This window comes from Ascaphus truei, chromosome 16 (genome assembly GCF_040206685.1).
Source record: "Ascaphus truei isolate aAscTru1 chromosome 16, aAscTru1.hap1, whole genome shotgun sequence".
Taxonomy (NCBI): Eukaryota; Metazoa; Chordata; class Amphibia; order Anura; family Ascaphidae; genus Ascaphus; species Ascaphus truei.
Window position 1 is genome coordinate 12,791,312 of NC_134498.1, and position 20,710 is coordinate 12,812,021.

Sequence of the window (20,710 nt, forward strand, 5' to 3'; positions counted from 1 at the left end):
CTGGGATTATTACTATTATAATTTCATATTCTTTCTATTTGTTATCATTTAAACAACAAAATGTCTATCGTGCAGCACCTCCTCCTTATCCTCTAATGGGGAGAGAGAGGTGATGGGGGAGAGAAAGGGGAGAGTAGGGAGAGGAAGAGAGGTGCGAGGGGAGAGGGGAAATTGGGGGGCGGTGGAGAGAGAGAGAGGGTGGGGGGGAAAGGAGCCCACTGCCTACCTGCTCCCCTGGAGGATTAAGGGGGCCTGCAGAGCTGCCCGTCAGGGAAGCCTGCCTCTTCAGACAGGCAGCTCTAAAGACAGCCTCCAGCAGGCCCCATCTGCACCACCTACCAGGAGGCCCCCTCTGTACTAAGACTGCAGTCCCTGTGTTCTACAGGAGTTTGCACAGGAATAGCCCCCTCTCTCCTTCCCTTATTCTGATTGGCTCTCTGATTGGGGGGGGGGGAGGGCTCAGAGGAAACCATACTGCAAACATCATACACATGCATAACTGATGTAAATAATGCATGTGTAACCAAAATAAATACAGTAGGCTTTATAGAAAGAAAATCTTTAATGTCAGGTGATTTTTTCTTACTAGTGCCCGCACAAAATACATACCAAAAAAACCCATCCCTCTAAATACATGTAACCCCACCCCGCCAATACATATTAAAAATGCCCCCGCCAATACATTTTTAAAAGACCCACACCGCCTCAATACATTTTTAAAAGACCCCCTCCCCCCCTCATAAATATTTTTAAAATATCGGCCCGCACGGGTAAAATTTAATCTCCTCCAGCACCCCTCATATCACCCCCCCTGCATCTCCCTCATATCACCCCCCCTGCATCTCCCTCATATCGCCTCCCCTGTATCTCCCTCATATCACCCCCCCTGCATCTCCCTCATATCGCCTCCCCTGTATCTCCCTCATATCACCCCCCCTGCATCTCCCTCATATCGCCTCCCCTGTATCTCCCTCATATCACCCCCCACCTGCATGTCCCTCATATCATCCCCCACCTGCATGTCTCACACATCACCCCCCACCTGCATGTCTCGCACATCACCCCCCACCTGCATGTCTCACACATCACCCCCCACCTGCATGTCTCACATCACCCCCCACCTGCATGTCTCACATCACCCCCCACCTGCATGTCTCACACATCACCCCCCACCTGCATGTCTCACATCACCCCCCACCTGCATGTCTCACATTATCCCCCACCTGCATGTCTCCCATCATCCCCCACCTGCATGTCTCACACATCATCCCCCACCTGCATGTCTCACACATCACCCCCCACCTGCATGTCTCACATCACCCCCCACCTGCATGTCTCACACATCACCCCCCACCTGCATGTCTCACATCACCCCCCACCTGCATGTCTCACATCATCCCCCACCTGCATGTCTCACATCATCCCCCACCTGCATGTCTCACATCACCCCCACCTGCATGTCTCACATCATCCCCCACCTGCATGTCTCACATATCACCCCCCACCTGCATGTCTCACATCATCCCCCACCTGCATGTCTCACATCATCCCCCACCTGCATGTCTCACATCACCCCCCACCTGCATGTCTCACATCACCCCCCACCTGCATGTCTCACACATCACCCCCCACCTGCATGTCTCACATCACCCTCCACCTGCATGTCTCACATCATCCCCCACCTGCATGTCTCACATCACCCCCCACCTGCATGTCTCACATCATCCCCCACCTGCATGTCTCACATCACCCCCCACCTGCATGTCTCACATCATCCCCCACCTGCATGTCTCACATCACCCCCCACCCTCATGTCTCACATCACCCCCCACCTGCATGTCTCACATCATCCCCCACCTGCATGTCTCACATCATCCCCCACCTGCATGTCTCACATCATCCCCCACCTGCATGTCTCACATCATCCCCCACCTGCATGTCTCACATCACCCCCCACCTGCATGTCTCACATCATCCCCCACCTGCATGTCTCACATCATCACCCACCTGCATGTCTCACATCATCCCCCCACCTGCATGTCTCACATCATCCCCCACCTGCATGTCTCACATCATCCCCCCACCTGCATGTCTCACATCATCCCCCACCTGCATGTCTCACATCACCCTCCACCTGCATGTCTCACATCACCCCCACCTGCATGTCTCACATCATCCCCCACCTGCATGTCTCACATCATCCCCCACCTGCATGTCTCACATCATCCCCCACCTGCATGTCTCACATCACCCCCCACCTGCATGTCTCACATCACCCTCCACCTGCATGTCTCACATCATCCCCCACCTGCATGTCTCACATCATCCCCCACCTGCATGTCTCACATCACCCCCCACCTGCATGTCTCACATCACCCCCCACCTGCATGTCTCACATCACCCCCCACCTGCATGTCTCACATCATCACCCACTTGCATGTCTCACATCACCCCCCACCTGCATGTCTCACATCATCCCCCACCTGCATGTCTCACATCATCCCCCACCTGCATGTCTCACATCATCCCCCACCTGCATGTCTCACATCATCCCCAACCTGCATGTCTCACATCATCCCCCACCTGCATGTCTCACATCATCCCCAACCTGCATGTCCCTGTATCTCCCTCATATCACCCCCCCTGCATCTCCCTCATATCGCCTCCCCTGTATCTCCCTCATATCACCCCCCCTGCATCTCCCTCATATCGCCTCCCCTGTATCTCCCTCATATCACCCCCCACCTGCATGTCCCTCATATCATCCCCCACCTGCATGTCTCACACATCACCCCCCACCTGCATGTCTCGCACATCACCCCCCACCTGCATGTCTCACACATCACCCCCCACCTGCATGTCTCACATCACCCCCCACCTGCATGTCTCACATCACCCCCCACCTGCATGTCTCACACATCACCCCCCACCTGCATGTCTCACATCACCCCCCACCTGCATGTCTCACATCATCCCCCACCTGCATGTCTCACACATCACCCCCCACCTGCATGTCTCACACATCACCCCCCACCTGCATGTCTCACATCACCCCCCACCTGCATGTCTCACACATCACCCCCCACCTGCATGTCTCACATCACCCCCCACCTGCATGTCTCACATCATCCCCCACCTGCATGTCTCACATCATCCCCCACCTGCATGTCTCACATCACCCCCCACCTGCATGTCTCACATCATCCCCCACCTGCATGTCTCACATATCACCCCCCACCTGCATGTCTCACATCATCCCCCACCTGCATGTCTCACATCACCCCCCACCTGCATGTCTCACATCACCCCCCACCTGCATGTCTCACATCACCCTCCACCTGCATGTCTCACATCATCCCCCACCTGCATGTCTCACATCACCCCCCACCTGCATGTCTCACATCATCCCCCACCTGCATGTCTCACATCACCCCCCACCTGCATGTCTCAGATCATCCCCCACCTGCATGTCTCACATCATCCCCCACCTGCATGTCTCACATCACCCCCCACCCTCATGTCTCACATCACCCCCCACCTGCATGTCTCACATCATCACCCACCTGCATGTCTCACATCATCCCCCACCTGCATGTCTCACATCATCCCCCACCTGCATGTCTCACATCATCCCCCACCTGCATGTCTCACATCACCCCCCACCTGCATGTCTCACATCACCCCCCCACCTGCATGTCTCACATCATCCCCCACCTGCATGTCTCACATCATCCCCCACCTGCATGTCTCACATCATCCCCCACCTGCATGTCTCACATCATCACCCACCTGCATGCCTCACATCACCCCCCACCTGCATGTCTCACATCATCACCCACTTGCATGTCTCACATCATCCCCCACCTGCATGTCTCACATCACCCTCCACCTGCATGTCTCACATCACCCACCTGCATGTCTCACATCATCCCCCCACCTGCATGTCTCACATCATCCCCCACCTGCATGTCTCACATCATCCCCCACCTGCATGTCTCACATCATCCCCCACCTGCATGTCTCAAATCACCCCCCACCTGCATGTCTCACATCATCCCCCACCTGCATGTCTCACATCACCCCCCACCTGCATGTCTCACATCACCCCCCACCTGCATGTCTCACATCACCCCCCACCTGCATGTCTCACATCATCACCCACTTGCATGTCTCACATCACCCCCAACCTGCATGTCTCACATCATCCCCCACCTGCATGTCTCACATCATCCCCAACCTGCATGTCCCTGTATCTCCCTCATATCACCCCCCCTGCATCTCCCTCATATCGCCTCCCCTGTATCTCCCTCATATCACCCCCCCTGCATCTCCCTCATATCGCCTCCCCTGTATCTCCCTCATATCACCCCCCACCTGCATGTCCCTCATATCATCCCCCACCTGCATGTCTCACACATCACCCCCCACCTGCATGTCTCGCACATCACCCCCCACCTGCATGTCTCACACATCACCCCCCACCTGCATGTCTCACATCACCCCCCACCTGCATGTCTCACATCACCCCCCACCTGCATGTCTCACACATCACCCCCCACCTGCATGTCTCACATCACCCCCCACCTGCATGTCTCACATCATCCCCCACCTGCATGTCTCACACATCACCCCCCACCTGCATGTCTCACACATCACCCCCCACCTGCATGTCTCACATCACCCCCCACCTGCATGTCTCACACATCACCCCCCACCTGCATGTCTCACATCACCCCCCACCTGCATGTCTCACATCATCCCCCACCTGCATGTCTCACATCATCCCCCACCTGCATGTCTCACATCACCCCCCACCTGCATGTCTCACATCATCCCCCACCTGCATGTCTCACATATCACCCCCCACCTGCATGTCTCACATCACCCCCCACCTGCATGTCTCACATCACCCCCCACCTGCATGTCTCACATCACCCCCCACCTGCATGTCTCACATCACCCTCCACCTGCATGTCTCACATCATCCCCCACCTGCATGTCTCACATCACCCCCCACCTGCATGTCTCACATCATCCCCCACCTGCATGTCTCACATCACCCCCCACCTGCATGTCTCAGATCATCCCCCACCTGCATGTCTCACATCATCCCCCACCTGCATGTCTCACATCACCCCCCACCCTCATGTCTCACATCACCCCCCACCTGCATGTCTCACATCATCCCCCACCTGCATGTCTCACATCATCCCCCACCTGCATGTCTCACATCACCCCCCACCTGCATGTCTCACATCACCCCCCCACCTGCATGTCTCACATCATCCCCCACCTGCATGTCTCACATCATCCCCCACCTGCATGTCTCACATCATCCCCCACCTGCATGTCTCACATCACCCCCCACCTGCATGTCTCACATCACCCCCCACCTGCATGTCTCACATCACCCCCACCTGCATGCCTCACATCATCCCCCACCTGCATGCCTCACATCACCCCCCACCTGCATGTCTCACATCATCACCCACCTGCATGCCTCACATCACCCCCCACCTGCATGTCTCACATCATCACCCACTTGCATGTCTCACATCATCCCCCACCTGCATGTCTCACATCACCCTCCACCTGCATGTCTCACATCACCCACCTGCATGTCTCACATCATCCCCCCACCTGCATGTCTCACATCATCCCCCACCTGCATGTCTCACATCATCCCCCACCTGCATGTCTCACATCATCCCCCACCTGCATGTCTCAAATCACCCCCCACCTGCATGTCTCACATCATCCCCCACCTGCATGTCTCACATCATCCCCCACCTGCATGTCTCACATCACCCCCCACCTGCATGCCTCACATCACCCCCCACCTGCATGTCTCACATCATCACCCACTTGCATGTCTCACATCACCCCCCACCTGCATGTCTCACATCATCCCCAACCTGCATGTCTCACATCACCCCCCACCTGCATGTCTCACATCATCCCCCACCTGCATGTCTCACATCACCCCCCACCTGCATGTCTCACATCATCCCCCACCTGCATGTCTCACATCACCCCCCACCTGCATGTCTCACATCATCCCCCACCTGCATGTCTCACATCATCCCCCACCTGCATGTCTCACATCATCCCCAACCTGCATGTCTCACATCATCCCCCACCTGCATGTCTCACATCACCCCCCCACCTGCATGTCTCACATCACCCCCAACCTGCATGTCTCACATCACCCCCCACCTGCATGTCTCACATCATCCCCCACCTGCATGTCTCACATCACCCCCACCTGCATGTCTCACATCACCCCCCACCTGCATGTCTCACATCACCCCCCACCTGCATGTCTCACATCACCCCCCACCTGCATGTCTCACATCACCCCCCCACCTGCATGTCTCACATCACCCCCCACCTGCATGTCTCACATCACCCCCCACCTGCATGTCTCACATCACCCCCCACCTGCATGTCTCACATCACCCCCCACCTGCATGTCTCACATCACCCCCTCCATGTCCCTCACATCACCCCCCCCTCCCCATGTCCCTCACATCACACCACCCCCTGCATGTCCCTCCTCCCGTTCTTCCCCTACCTCAAGCAGCGTGCAGGTTGCGGGCGGCAGAAGCATGGCAGTCAGAGGCGGCACACGCATGCTAGAGCGCGGCTCTGAGCGGGCTCGGGGGAGTGATCGGAAGAACCGGGGGGGGGGGGGCTGATCGGAAGAACCAGGGGGGGGGGGTGATCGGGATAGCCAGGGAGAGGGTAAGGTGATCGGAAGAGCCGGGGAGAGGGGGGGGGGGGGTGATCGGAATAGCCAGGGAGAGGGGAAGGTGAGCGGAAGAGCCAGGGAGAGAGGGGGAAGGTGAGCGGAAGAGCCAGGGAGAGAGGGGGAAGGTGAGCGGAAGAGCCAGGGAGAGGGGGGTGATCGGAAGAGCCAGGGAGAGGGGGGGAAGGTGAGCGGAAGAGCCAGGGAGAGAGGGGGAAGGTGAGCGGAAGAGCCAGGGAGAGAGGGGGAAGGTGAGCGGAAGAGCCAGGGAGAGGGGGGTGATCGGAAGAGCCAGGGAGAGGGGGGGAAGGTGAGCGGAAGAGCCAGGGAGAGAGGGGGAAGGTGAGCGGAAGAGCCAGGGAGAGGGGGGTGATCGGAAGAGCCAGGGAGAGGGGGGGAAGGTGAGCGGAAGAGCCAGGGAGAGAGGGGGAAGGTGAGCGGAAGAGCCAGGGAGAGAGGGGGAAGGTGAGCGGAAGAGCCAGGGAGAGAGGGGGAAGGTGAGCGGAAGAGCCAGGGAGAGAGGGGGAAGGTGAGCGGAAGAGCCAGGGAGAGGGGGGTGATCGGAAGAGCCAGGGAGAGGGGGGGAGTGATCGGAAGAGCCAGGGAGAGGGGGGGGAAGGTGAGCGGAAGAGCCAGGGAGAGGGGGGTGATCGGAAGAGCCAGGGAGAGGGGGGGAAGGTGAGCGGAAGAGCCAGGGAGAGGGGGGTGATCGGAAGAGCCAGGGAGAGGGGGGGGGGGTGATCGGAAGAGTCGGGGGGAGGAGATCTCCGCCATGGTATGGGGAGTGCATCAGGACAGGCTATATGGATGGTTCATCGGTCAGTGGCAGCGCCTCCAGCCCAAGAGGATCCCGGTGCAGCCAGGATGGACCTCAGGGGCAATTCTTCTTTGGTTGTTCATACTTCAATTATCACCCCAGAGTGGGTATAACTGATGTGTATTTGGTACACAGCAGGATAATACAGGGTACAGTCTCTGAATGCAGTACCCAGGCTTGAGGCCTTGAATACCCCTCCCCAGCAAACCTTACCCCCTAATAGGGCAAGGCCTCAGCCTACTCCTTCTTGGGAGAGGCTCCCTGCTGCATCCTCATAGCCTGGAGGGTAGCACAAAACTCCCCCTAAAACACTTACCCTAACCTATAGAGCAGTGATTCCCAATCCGTGCGCCGCGGCGCCCAAGTGCGCCGCGGCTTGCCTAGAGGGGCGCCGCGATTATCTTCCCCACCACCATCCCTCCTGTTCACCTAATGTACCCATGTATTTGTATCCATGTATCTGTCATCATAACTCTGTGCCCAGGACATACTTCAAAATGAGAGGTAACTCTCAATGTATTACCTACTGGTAAAACATATTATAAATAAATGTTGGCGAAAGGAGCCCGATTTTGGCGGTGACTGCAGCAGAGGAGAAGGGTGACAGAGAAGGGTAGCAGAGTCGGCTGGGGGCAAAACAGACTAGTGGGAACAGTTGGGGTGATGTAGGTTTGCATTACAGAGAGCAGCCAAATTCATCATGATCATCACTTATTTTTGAGTAAACACACACCTACTGTATACTTAAGGGGGCATCGCAATCATTTACAGTTAAACAGATTAAAACGATATACTGTACAATTGTTACGTTAGACAGGAAAAGCGAGAAGGAAGAGGTAAGTCTTACACTGAGCCCCAAACAGTGGTAAAGTAGATATACACCAGAGCTCCAGACCTCTGAAGCTGCAGACATGAAGCCTCACCCACCCAGCATAGGGTGCAGCACCCTCTGCACAGAGAGGCAAAACCCCCTGAGAACCTGAGAAGACCCAGGGGCCTATGCAGAGAGCAGCGCTATTTCGAAATTCGCCATTTTTTGGAGAAAATCGCGCAGAAAGCAGCAGAAAATGGCGAGTTCCGAAAAACGCGCCAATTTTTCTTTTCTATTTGTAAAACTCGCCTCGCGGCTGGCGAGAACCTCAATCTCGCCAGTTTTAAAAATATCCGTATGCAGAGGCGCGAACGGCATCTAGCGGCTGTTCGCGCCAATAAAATGGCGCGATTGTCTCCGTTTTGCCTCGCCAAAAAAAACTGCCGCTCGCGGCCATTGCAAAGGGAAAAAAAAAGGCGCAAATTTGTTTTAACACATTTCTGAAGCGCGCATCTCGCCAATTTAAACTCGCCACACGCATCCATGTTAAACATAGCAGAATTCGCACTTTTCTGCATATGGAGATTAAAACTCTCCAAAAAAGCTACTTTTTAATAAATTCGCCAATTTTAAAATTCGCTGCTCTCTGCATAGGCCCCCCAGTATCCCTCTGCGGCTTCAAAAGAGACAGCAGATGGGCAGGCCCTGACTTTGCAAGGTTTTAAAGGCCATTACGGTCTATATTCTTTCTATTTGTTATCATTTATAAAACAAAATGGGTGCTAAATGAATCACTGAACCAATTTCTCATTCCCGCTGAATAATTGGTATCAGACAGTCAACTGATATGCACAGTCAACTGACTATAGGAATTCAAATGAGGGTTAAACTGACAGAAGTGGACCACAGATCACAGGTAGACTGCACACTATAGTAGCACCACAAAATGGGTGCTTGTCTATCGTGCAGCACCTCCTCCTTATCCTCCAATGGGGAGAGAGGGGTGATGGGGGAGAGAAAGAGGAGAGGGAGAAAGAAGGGTGGGAGGGGAGAGGGGAAATTGGGGATTGGAGAGAAAAGGAGGGAGAGGGGGGGGAGAGGAAAGGAGCCAACTGCCTACCTGCTGCCCTGGAGGATTGAGGGGTCCTGCAGAGCGGCACAAAGAGCTGCCTGTCAGGGGAGCCTCCCTTTTCAGACAGGCAGCTCTAAAGACAGCCTCCAGCAGGCCCCCTCTGCACTAGCACCCCCCCCTGGTGTTGGCCCGGGCTGTGGAATAAGAAAAGCCCACGAATTGCAAAAGGTATGTTAAAGAGGCCTACTTCCAAAGGGGGACTAGCGGTACCTTGCGTGTTAGCTTATTATAAAGCGGCACAATTAAGCCAAATTGTCCAGTGTCACGCAGATCCGAACAAGAGGCGGTGGGTGGAACTAGAGAAAAGCTGTGGTGCCCCGGTTGAGCTGCATAATCTGATTTGGCTCCCTAAGGGAAGCTCCAACAAAATGGGGGTTCCGCTTCAGTCCATGGCCAATTCTTTGAAGGTCTGGGAGGCTACTAAAAACAGTTGTAACCTCACTTCCAAACACTCCCTAATGACCCCGATAATCGGCAACACTGACTTCGCTCCAGGAATGAATAGCGGTAATTTGTTAGTTTGGACACAGGCAGCTATCACAAGATTAAAGGATCTGGAGGGGAGGGTACATATAAAAACCTTTCAGCAAATTAAATCCACAAAGGATATCCCAATCAAGGAATTCTTGAGATACCTCCAGATCCGAGATTTTTATAACAAATTCCCAATTAGACCGGCAAGGGCAAACTTTGAGCAGCTGTGTTCCAGAGATACGGACACGCGGGGACTAACTTCTAGAATGTACAAGGAAGTGATCTGTCCTGAGACTCCGACGACCACAAGGCCCAGTTACATGAGACAGTGGGAGACAGATTTAGGGGAGACAGAGGACGAGGAATGGGACGGGATCCTGCAGGCAGCAGCGAAAAGTTCAATTTGCACCACGTTAAAGGAGAACGCATATAAAGTCCTCATGCGTTGGTACTGCACCCCAGTAAAATTATCTAAATTTGTCAAAGGATACTCCCCGCTCTGCCCAAAGCAGTGCGGGGAGATAGCGGATTTACAACACATGCTGTGGTCTTGCGCGAAGGTGACCCCGATTTGGGAACAAATTAGAGATTGGATACAAAGGATACTCGGTTTGGAGATCCCCCTAAACCCGTGGCTGTTCCTATTGGGCAGACAGATCCAGGGTCTGTCAAATGCGTCGCACAAATTAATCGCGCACTTTGCAACAGTCACCAGGTGCGAGATAGCAGCACTGTGGAAACAATCGGATTTACCAGTAATACCCAAGATTAGAAACAGAATTTGGCACGTCTGCCGGATGGAACAGTTGACGAGTTTGGTCAATGACACCGGCCTAAATTTCCTAAAAGTCTAGACGCCTTGGCTGGGCCAGACAGATATCCCGGGGATAAGCATATCCGCAATCCTACAATGATAGATACAGGTGCGTTCTCCTTTGACAACGCAGGGTCCACGACCACATAGAGACGGACGGTTAGAGTAGATGATGGAGAAGAGCCCGATGAGTAGGGAAGAAGCCAGGAGTTCGAAACGACGGACGCAACGGCACCCTATTCTCCCCCCTCCCTCCGCCCCCCACCTATCCCTTCTTTCCTGTCTGTGTTGTGTCTCGTCAGTTTGGTGAGTCATGTTTGTGGAATGTAGGTTACCCTCAGTTGATGTCATATTCATGTTACGTGTTGTTAAAAGATACGGGTTACGGTTGATTCCTGAGACAATTGTTGGTAATATACTGTATGCATGGAGAACCCAATAAAAGTAAAGTTGAAAAAAAAAAAAGCAAATAGAAATAAATCAAGATGTAGCTGTTATTTGAGCTGTTAAATCTTCGTATAAGACTGGGTTCATATTTCTATGCAAATAGTATAGCTGACAAATACAAATGACCTACAATTACGTTTGACTAGTTATATCGCACCATTTTAAAATAAAACCATAAACACTCAGTTTATAGTACATTAAAGCGAGTGTTAGTCTGTTCTACTGCTGTACACGGAAATGTTGTGGTAACTGCAGTATTCCAGCTGGGAATCTAAAAAGAAACTTTTAACACTTGTGATTTACATAATACTCCTTTTTATGAATTCAACAAATAATATTTATATCTCACATTTGAGAGCTACAATCACTTCTTTGGATTCATAAAAGGCTGGAAATGGTATATGCCAAACACTTATGATGGTTACCTGTAAACGTTTGCATTTAGAGTGATATTTAATATTTTTGGTCCCACTGCAGCATTGCTGAAAAATAATTTCACTTATTTTGTCTGTGACACTCGAGCAAATAAGAGGGTCTATAAATACAAGATTGTCTTGCTTTATTATGTTTATTAAATCATTTGTGCTCATTGGGCTTCTGTCTTGGTTATTAATCGTTTTGCAGCCACAGGGGTTGTGCAAGACATAGCTGGTCCCTGTGGTAACAACATAGGGGGCAAAGCCTTCCATTTACCCAAAGTTAAGGACGCACCTAATTTGCAGCATCCGGGTCCAGAAAACATACCCTTCTGAACCCTCTGTTAAAAGCTGTGCTTGTCTTGGACACTTTCGCCGTACAGAAGGACCGAGAGTGCCACAGTTGAGGGATCCATCTAACTGTTCAGAAACTTAAGTCAATCTGGCTAATTAGGTGCCAGTGCTACTCTGAAGTCTTAAAGCATCGGTGTGATGGGTAAGGGTAACCAGGCTATATAATAAAGGTTAAGCCCTCTGGTTACCCTTGGTCCCTGTGGGTCCCTGGAAGCTACCCAGCACTATAAGCCAGGGGCCAGGGGGTATCATTCCATGCAAAGTTAAAGTGAGCCCCGCTTTTCCACTTTCCATGTTCCCTTTGCCCCAGACTCATGAAACTTGCTGTGTGTAAGGTGGGATATTTGGGTAAATAATAATAATACTAGTTTGTTCTTGTATAGTGCTGCTAGTTTAACGTAGTGCTTTTTCCAGAGACATGTTTTTGGTGCCTGAGGCACAGGGAGATAAAGTGACTTTCCCAAGGTCACCAGGAATTGAACCAGGTTCCCCTGCTTCAAACTCTCAATAGCTGTCAGTGTCTTTTACTCACTGAGCCAATCCTCTTCGTAAGGTAAGGGGAGAAAGAGGAGGGGGAGAGAGGGGACAGGAGCCTTCTCTCCTGTCCCCTCTCCCCCCTTCTCTCCTGTCCCCTCCCCCCCTTCTCTCCTGTCCTGTCCCCTCAATCCTTCTCTCCTGTCCCCTCTAGTCTCCCCCCTTCTCTCCTGTCCCCTCCCCCCTTCTCTCCTGTCCCCTCTCCCCCTTCTCTCCTGTCCCCTTTCCCCCCTTCTCTCCTGTCCCCTCTCCCCCCTTCTCTCCTGTCCCCTCACCCCCCCCCTTCTCTCCTGTCCTCTCCCCCCCTTCTCTCCTGTCCCCTCTCCCCCCCTTCTTTCCTGTTCCCTCTCCCCCCTTCTTTCCTGTTCCCTCTCCCCCCCTTCTCTCCTGTCCCCTCTCCCCCCCTTCTCTCCTGTCCTGTCCCCTCAACCCTTCTCTCCTGTCCCTTCAACCCCCTTCTCTCCTGTCCCCTCTAGTCTCCCCCCTTCCCTCCCCCTTCTCTCCTGTCCCCTCTCCCCTGTCCCCCCTTCTCTCCTGTCCCGTCCCCCCTTCTCTCCTGTCCCCTCTCCCCCTTCTCTCCTGTCCCCTCTCCCCCCTTCTCTCCTGTCCCCTCTCCCCCCTTCTCTCCTGTCCCCTCTCCCCCCTTCTCTCCTGTCCCCTCTCCCCCCTTCTCTCCTGTCCCCTCTCCCCCCTTCTCTCCTGTCCCCTCTCCCCCCTTCTCTCCTGTCCCCTCTCCCCCCTTCTCTCCTGTCCCCTCTCCCCCCTTCTCTCCTGTCCCCTCTCCCCACTTCTCTCCTGTCCCCTCTCCCCACTTCTCTCCTGTCCCCTAAACCCCCTTCTCTCCTGTCCCCTAAACCCCCTTCTCTCCTGTCCCCTCTCCCCCCTTCTCTCCTGTCCTGTCCCCTCAACCCTTCTCTCCTGTCCCCTCCTTCTCTCTTGTCCCCTCTCCCCTCAACCCCCTTCTCTCCTGTCCCCTCTCCCCCCTTCTCTCCTGTCCTGTCCCCTCAACCCTTCTCTCCTGTCCCCTCAACCCCCTTCTCTCCTGTCCCCTCAACCCCCTTCTCCCCTGTTCCCTCTAGTCTCCCCCTTCTCTCCTGTCCCCTCTCCCCCTTCTCTCCTGTCCCCTCTCCTCCTTCTCTCCTGTCCTGTCCCCTTCTCTCCTGTCCCCTCTCCCCCCTTCTCTCCTGTCCCCTCTCCCCCTTCTCTCCTGTCCCCTCTCCCCCCTTCTCTCCTGTCCCCTCTCCCCCCTTCTCTCCTGTCCTCTCTCCCCCCTTCTCTCCTGTCCCCTCCCCCCATTCTCTCCTGTCCCCTCTCTCCATTCTCTCCTGTCCCCTCTCTCCATTCTCTCCTGTCCCCTCTCTCCCCATTCACTCCTGTCCCCTCTCTCCCCCTCCTCTTTCTCCCCCCCACTTCGTTTGAACCCCCCCCCCCCCCCACTCCCCCAAGCGGCTATTTACACTCCACTGTGAATATCCACTGCCTACTTCATGTCCTTCACACAAATAATGTCATTCTCAACGCAGGCCGAGGAAACACTGACACCCCTCCCTCACTGTGATGGTGCCGTGCGGGTCCTGTAGTAATAACCGACCTGGTGGTGTGACTCCTGACTTCATGAACTCGGCAACGCAAATCCGTGTTGGCGGTTTCAAATTGGGAGAAGGCTCTTCACTCCTTACTCGCTCCAAACCCCATGCTGTCCTGTCTAAACATGCTGCGGCGGCCTTCCGGGAGGTAGCGGCGTGACTGTGGAGAAAATGGGGGTAATCAGCGCATTAATAAAGGCAGTGTGCTCAGCTGGTTACCCCTATTTCGTATTGGGGATGAAGGGGTTAATTTTATATGCTGTTCCCATGTACCATTTTCCCCTCTATGCATTGTTGTCCCCTTTTTGCAGGCTTGTCTCTACCGGCAGTGCTGAATAACAGGAGCCGTTCCATTAAGACTGCTAATTTAGGAACGGAGAGAGCCAGCACCCTGATTTTTGGTGTGCCGCCTCAGTGTAACCCCCCAAGCACACACATATTAAAAATATAACTTTGTCATAAGGGAAACATATATTTTTGATGAAGTGCCTTTCTGTTGCAGTTTTAAAATGTACAGGCAGGATGCTATTGTTTTTGCCTGCCTTTGTAATGCATTAAGGAACAAATGTTATGCATACATGAGCCCCCTGTTGAAGCGATGCCTATGGGTCTGGGGGATGAAAGACCCCAGAGTCTTAAAAGTGTTACTTAACCTGGATGTTTCTGAGTAGCAGATCCTGTTACTCATCCTGGATATTTCACACCTTGGGACCAAACTCCAGACATTGCGTCCCCAGAAATGAGTGGCCCCTTTTTACTCAGCAGTGCTACCAAGCTGCTTACTGAGCATGCTCAGAGTTACCTGGGCTGGCTGAAGGATTTGCCCACGTGACATGGCAGGTTCTGATAGGAGGAAGATAATTCCTTGCCAATGGGATGAGGCTAATGTAAAACTCCAAGGGCCCTGTCCTTAAAGAGGCCTGTAACCCTCATTCCTGTGTTGTTGTTGTTACCCGATTTCTTCAAGCGGATAAGATCTAAGTACAGGGGCTACGATTCCAGAACGCAAGGGGTTAAAAACATCGCAACAAGGAAACTAGCCAGGCTTCAGGATTTCGTTAGCCCTGGGGATTCCAGAACGAACCCCAAAGAACCAGAAAAGACTTTGCACTTTCACAGAAGGATTGGCCTGGCAATTTGCGCCCTTGCAAAAGGACTGCATTTTAAAAGACAATCTTCTGGTGCTTTGCACCTTTCTGGACATTATCCCCTGTTCCTATACCAGTAAGTGTAATTATTAAGTGTATTCTGCAGTTGTCGTGTGTTTGCCTATCAAGGGAATAAATCTCAGTTTATTTTGCTCAACTTGTTCTGCTCAATTGGGATCCACAAAATATAAATTTGTTATTAAGTGCGTCCATCGTGACAAGCATTATAGTGACGTCACAAGGAGAGGTTTCCCACAACATGAGCATGTTAAGTCATAAGTGACGTAGGATGGTGTTTATTCATCAAACACCATGATTCACCCACACACTGGACACAAAGAAGGTCTGTGGTCGCAGTTAATGGCCGCAATGCTACCCAATGACTTTGTTTTTTCTCTCCCTGCAGGTTGTGTCCCAGCGGCGCCGTGTATCCCAGCCCATCCGTCCTCTGCCAGAGACCGGCCCACAAGAGAAAGCGTCGGGACCGTAGCCTGCACCGGCACACGCAGGGAGAGGAGAAGCAGCAACTGCACGGATCCTCCCCCCTCCTTCCCGCACGGCAGGGACAGAGGAGAAGCTGCACGGACCTTTAAACCCCCCTTCCTGCACGGCAGGGACGGAGGAGAAACAGCAGCAACACGGAGAGGAAGCTCTCCCTCTCCTCACTCCCCCCCCCCCCCCACAAAGCCTCACTCCGGTGCCAGCTCCTCAGCTGTGCAGGGAGAAGCCAGCGGCCCCAGCCACTGCCAGGGAGGTGAGAGAGACCCCAGCACGGACCCCCTCTCTCACCCTTGAGTCATAGACCCTCTGTCTGCCCTCATTCTCCCCCCCCCCCTCTCCTGGTACCCTCATTCCCCCCCCCCTCTCCTGGTGCCCTCATTTAGTCACCCCCTCCCCTGCAGCCACCATTTTCCTCCCCTCTTGCTGCCATAATTCCTCCCCTCCCCCTCCTGCCCTCATCCCTCCCCTGCTGCACAGACCCCCCCCCCATCTGCTGTGCGACCCCCCCACTGCACAGATCTCTCTCCCCCCCCCCCCCCGTGCTGCTGCTGCACCCTCCAATGATGCCCAGACCACCCCACACCGGCTCCCACCCCCGCACTGCTGCTGCGGAGTTACCTCCTCCCGCCGCCGCAGTTCCCCTGCCTCACGCACGCTCCTATGGGCCCTTCGCTCACTAGGCCTACGCACCTGTCCAACCCGCCCCTCATTCACACTACTCAGCTGCGCCCCACGCCCCTGCGCCTTTCACTCCCACCCCTTACGCGCACTACACAGCGGTGCCCCCTGCACATTACCTACCCGCCCCTTACGCACACAACACAGCTGCGCCTTACGCACCCGCCCCTTACGTACCTGCGCCCTGCGCACCGTGAGGTGGACCCGCACCTTGTGCACCAGCCCTGGATCCGACGGCAGCCCCACTGGCCACCGCGTGCCAACCGGTCACCCCCATCGTCCCGGCCCCCCGTCAGATACGCCAGAACCCGGGACGTAGGGAAGCGGCAACAAGAGCCGTGCGGCGGCCAAAAGATCCAGGACCGGTCGTCCAGGTGTCCAGGCTGCAGGATCAGGTTAGTATGACAATGCGGTGTTGGGAAGTGATGACGTTAGTGATGGGGGGTCGGTTATGACATGGTCAGACTGCGACGCCCAAGGGTCAGAGAGCGACGATAGTGAGAGCGCTAGGGCAAGCACCAAGTCAGGCGCCAGCAGCGGTGCAGACAGCAACGAGACCCCAGGGGTAAAGCGCATAAGGAAGCAGGTAGAAGCGTTGAGCAAGTCTGCGAGGCGAAGTAGGAAGGTGAAGGCGAAAAAGCACACAGTGCGCAAGAACAAGAACCCGCGGCGGGGAGGATTCGTTCGCGGTCGAGACTAGCTCCCTGTACACACACCTGCCCAGGAGAACACAGAGAGACATAGGTAACAGAAAGTACGTGGATATGTTCAAGCTGTCTGTAACGGGGCGAGCAGAGAGGAAACGCGGGCGGGAGGTGGGCGAGAAAGTGCTGGTAGTAAGGAATAATGCGAACTGGATTCTGGCTTTCACTGTTTTTGGGGACTGTTTCCTTTCAAAACATCCAAAACCATTGCATAATGTGATGAAACACCTGAATGTGATACAGACCATACATGCTGAACACGGGGGGTCAGCGTGGTGGGATTATGACGCGCAGTTCAGGCACAGGTGGCCGGGGGATACACGGTTGAGTTTGGGGAAGATGGACATGGAATTGTGGATGAAGCTAGTGGGACAGGGGGAGCAGGGGGGTAACACACCCTTTCCTCAGGGGCCAGAGGGTCGGCCCGGGAGTTATTCAAAGGCCAGAGGCAAGAAAGGGGAATGTTGTGCGTTTAATGACGGGCACTGCACGCTGGGGACAGGTTGCAAGTTTAGGCATGTGTGCAGCCAATGTGGAGGTAACCACCCCGCCAAGAAGTGTTTCCAAGCTCCGGGGAACCCCTACCATGGAGGAGGGTATGCCCATAACGAGGGCCCAACACCGGTCAGCCTTAGCGGTTGAGCCATGGGGTAGGGTGTACCCCGACCGGGTGAGGGCAAGATGCCGGGAGGAGGGTTTTAAACAGGGGGGTTTCACACCAGGGGTGGGGGGGGCGGAGCCCCCATTTGCACTCACAATCACCCCCCCCCCCCAGCTAATTATTTCCCCACAGGGTGTGGTGCAGAAGGATAGTTTAAAAAAAGAAAAGTGTATTAAGGCAAAGCGGGCCCCAGGGAAGGTTGATATAATCACAGCTTTGGCTTGACACAAGGGGCATGGGGTGCACCTGTCGGGCGAGGGCAGGGACAATTTTATTAATAACAGGCGCAGTCCTTTGCAAGCGATCAGAAGTAAGGGTTTAGGGTCACAGCTTCTTGTGTGGGGTGAGTCCTCAGTAAGTGGCTTTAATGGGTCCTCCGGGTGGCAGAACGGTCAGGCCAGTCATCATAGGGACACCGTGAATACCCGAAATGGGGCTCCACCCAATGCGGATGGGTCGCCAGGTAACGGTCCTGTGCCTGCTGCTAGTGAGCGCGGGCTGCAGGGGATTGGTCAAGGTAGAAGGGGCGGGGCTTTGGCTCCCCCGGCACTCTGGCTCTCCCTCCGGCACCCTGGCTCTCCCTCCTTCCGGTACCCGGTCCTCGGCTCGCTCTCCCTCCGGCGCCCGCTCCCCAGCTCATCTCCATCCCCCCCAGAGCCTGCTCACAGCAACTCACGGCACTTCCTGTGCCTGCTGCTACTGAGCGCTTGCCTCAGTCTGCCGCCTCTGCCGAACCTGCAGCCGCCTGAGGTAGGCATATGAGGGGAGCGATGGAAGATGTAGGGGGGGTGGAGAGGGATGGAAAATGGGTGGAGGGGGTGAGCTAGAAGATGCAGGGGGGGGGGAGAGCTGGAAGATGCAGGGGGGGGGGGAGAGCTGGAAGATGCAGGGGGGGTGGAGAGCTGGAAGATGCAGGTGGGAGTGAGCTGGAAAATGCAGGGGGGGGGAGAGCTGGAAAATGCAGGGGGGGGGAGAGCTGGAACATGCAGGGGGGGGGAGAGCTGGAAGATGCAGGGGGGGGAGAGCTGGAAGATGCAGGGGGGGGGAGAGATGGAAGATGCAAGGGGGGGGAGAGATGGAAGATGCAGGGGGGGGAGAGATGGAAGATGCAGGGGGGGGAGAGATGGAAGATGCAAGGGGGGGAGAGATGGAAGATGCAGGGGGGGGGGGAGATGGAAGATGCAAGGGGGGGGAGAGATGGAAGATGCAGGGGGGGGGGGAGAGATGGAAGATGCAAGGGGGGGGGAGAGATGGAAGATGCAGGGGGGGAGAGATGGAAGATGCAAGGGGGGGAGAGATGGAAGATGCAAGGGGGGGAGAGATGGAAGATGCAGGGGGGGAGAGATGGAAGATGCAGGGGGGGGGAGAGATGGAAGATGCAAGGGGGGGAGAGATGGAAGATGCAGGGGGGGGAGAGATGGAAGATGCAAGGGGGGGGGGAGATGGAAGATGCAAAGGGGGGGGAGATTGAAGATGCAAGGGGGGGGAGAGATGGAAGATGCATGGGGCGGGAGAGATGGAAGATGCAGGGGGGGGGAAGATGGAAGATGCAAGGGGGGGGGGAGAGATGGAAGATGCAAGGGGGGGGAGAGATGGAAGATGCAGGGGGGGGGGGAGAGATGGAAGATGCAAGGGGGGGAGAGATGGAAGATGCAGGGGGGGGAGAGATGGAAGATGCAGGGGGGGAGAGATGGGAGATGCAAGGGGGGGGGGGAGATGGAAGATGCAGGGGGGGGAGAGATGGAAGATGCAGGGGGGTGAGAGATGGAAGATGCAAGGGGGGGGGAGAGCTGGAAGATGCAGGGGGGGGAGAGATGGAAGATGCAGGGGGGGGAGAGATGGAAGATGCAGGGGGGGGAGAGATGGAAGATGCAGGGGGGGGGAGAGATGGAAGATGCAGGGGGGGGGAGAGCTGGAAGATGCAGGGGGGGAGAGCTGGAAGATGCAGAGGGGGGAGAGATGGAAGATGCAGGGGGGAAGGGGGGAACAACAGAGCCGCCAGCATCGTGTGACCAGCTGCCAATCAACAACTGGTCAGTGATAACACACACACACACAAAACCCCGCCCCCGGCATCCTCGGACCTCCTGCTCCAACCAATCCCCTGCGGCCCGGCATTTTCAGAAAGCCCAACCCCCGGCATTCATTCAACATTGTAAATACTCACTGCCCCCGCATCCTCTCACCGCCGACTCGCGCAGCGCCGCCGCTTCTAAAAACAGGGACATTTCCGGGACGGCCAGGCAACCGGGACAGGTAGGGTGACCAGATTTTTAAAATGAAAAACCGGGACACATTAAAAAACATTTTTATAAAACAAATTGCATCACGTGACGCAATGACAACGAGACACTGACGCCAGGCGGTGACATATTGCCATGACAATGTGGCATCACGATGCCTCGGTGCCATAATGCATCCCGTTGTCATGTCAACTTGATGCCGCTTGACGTCACGGAGCGTCTTGCTGTTATGGCAATGAGCATTACGTGATGTCGCGCAACCATGTTGATGGAATTTGGAGGGGAGGATACAGCCAAAGGCAAGATAAATATATAATAAATAGATCTAAAAAAAATTATTTCCGGGTTAGCCTTCAATAGAAGGTGGCAACCCTGGCTGCAGTGTGTATGTGTGTGTGTGTGTGTGTACAGAGTTGGGCCCTGTAGCGTGTGTTTATAGAGGTGGGGGCTGCAGTGTGTGTGTGTGTGTGTGTGTATAGAGGTGGGGGCTGCAGTGTGTGTGTGTGTGTGTGTGTGTATAGAGGTGGGGGCTGCAGTGGGCAGTGGATATTCACAGTTGAGTGCAAATAGCCGCACGGCTATTCACAGTCGAGTGCAAATAGCCGCACGGCTATTCACAGTCGAGTGCAAATAGCCGCACGG

The 20,710-nt window shown here is 54.9% G+C and overlaps 1 long non-coding RNA gene across 2 annotated transcripts in view; it reads right to left on the reverse strand.

Moving 5' to 3' along the window:
- LOC142467295 (uncharacterized) overlaps window positions 1-14,303 on the reverse strand; it is a 41,131-nt gene extending 26,828 nt beyond the window's left edge. For both annotated transcript variants that reach the window (XR_012788355.1, XR_012788354.1), the window contains exon 1: window positions 14,139-14,303. This is a non-coding gene — a long non-coding RNA (uncharacterized LOC142467295). The remainder of the gene's footprint in view (window positions 1-14,138) is intronic.
- Window positions 14,304-20,710: the final 6,407 nt, after the last annotated feature.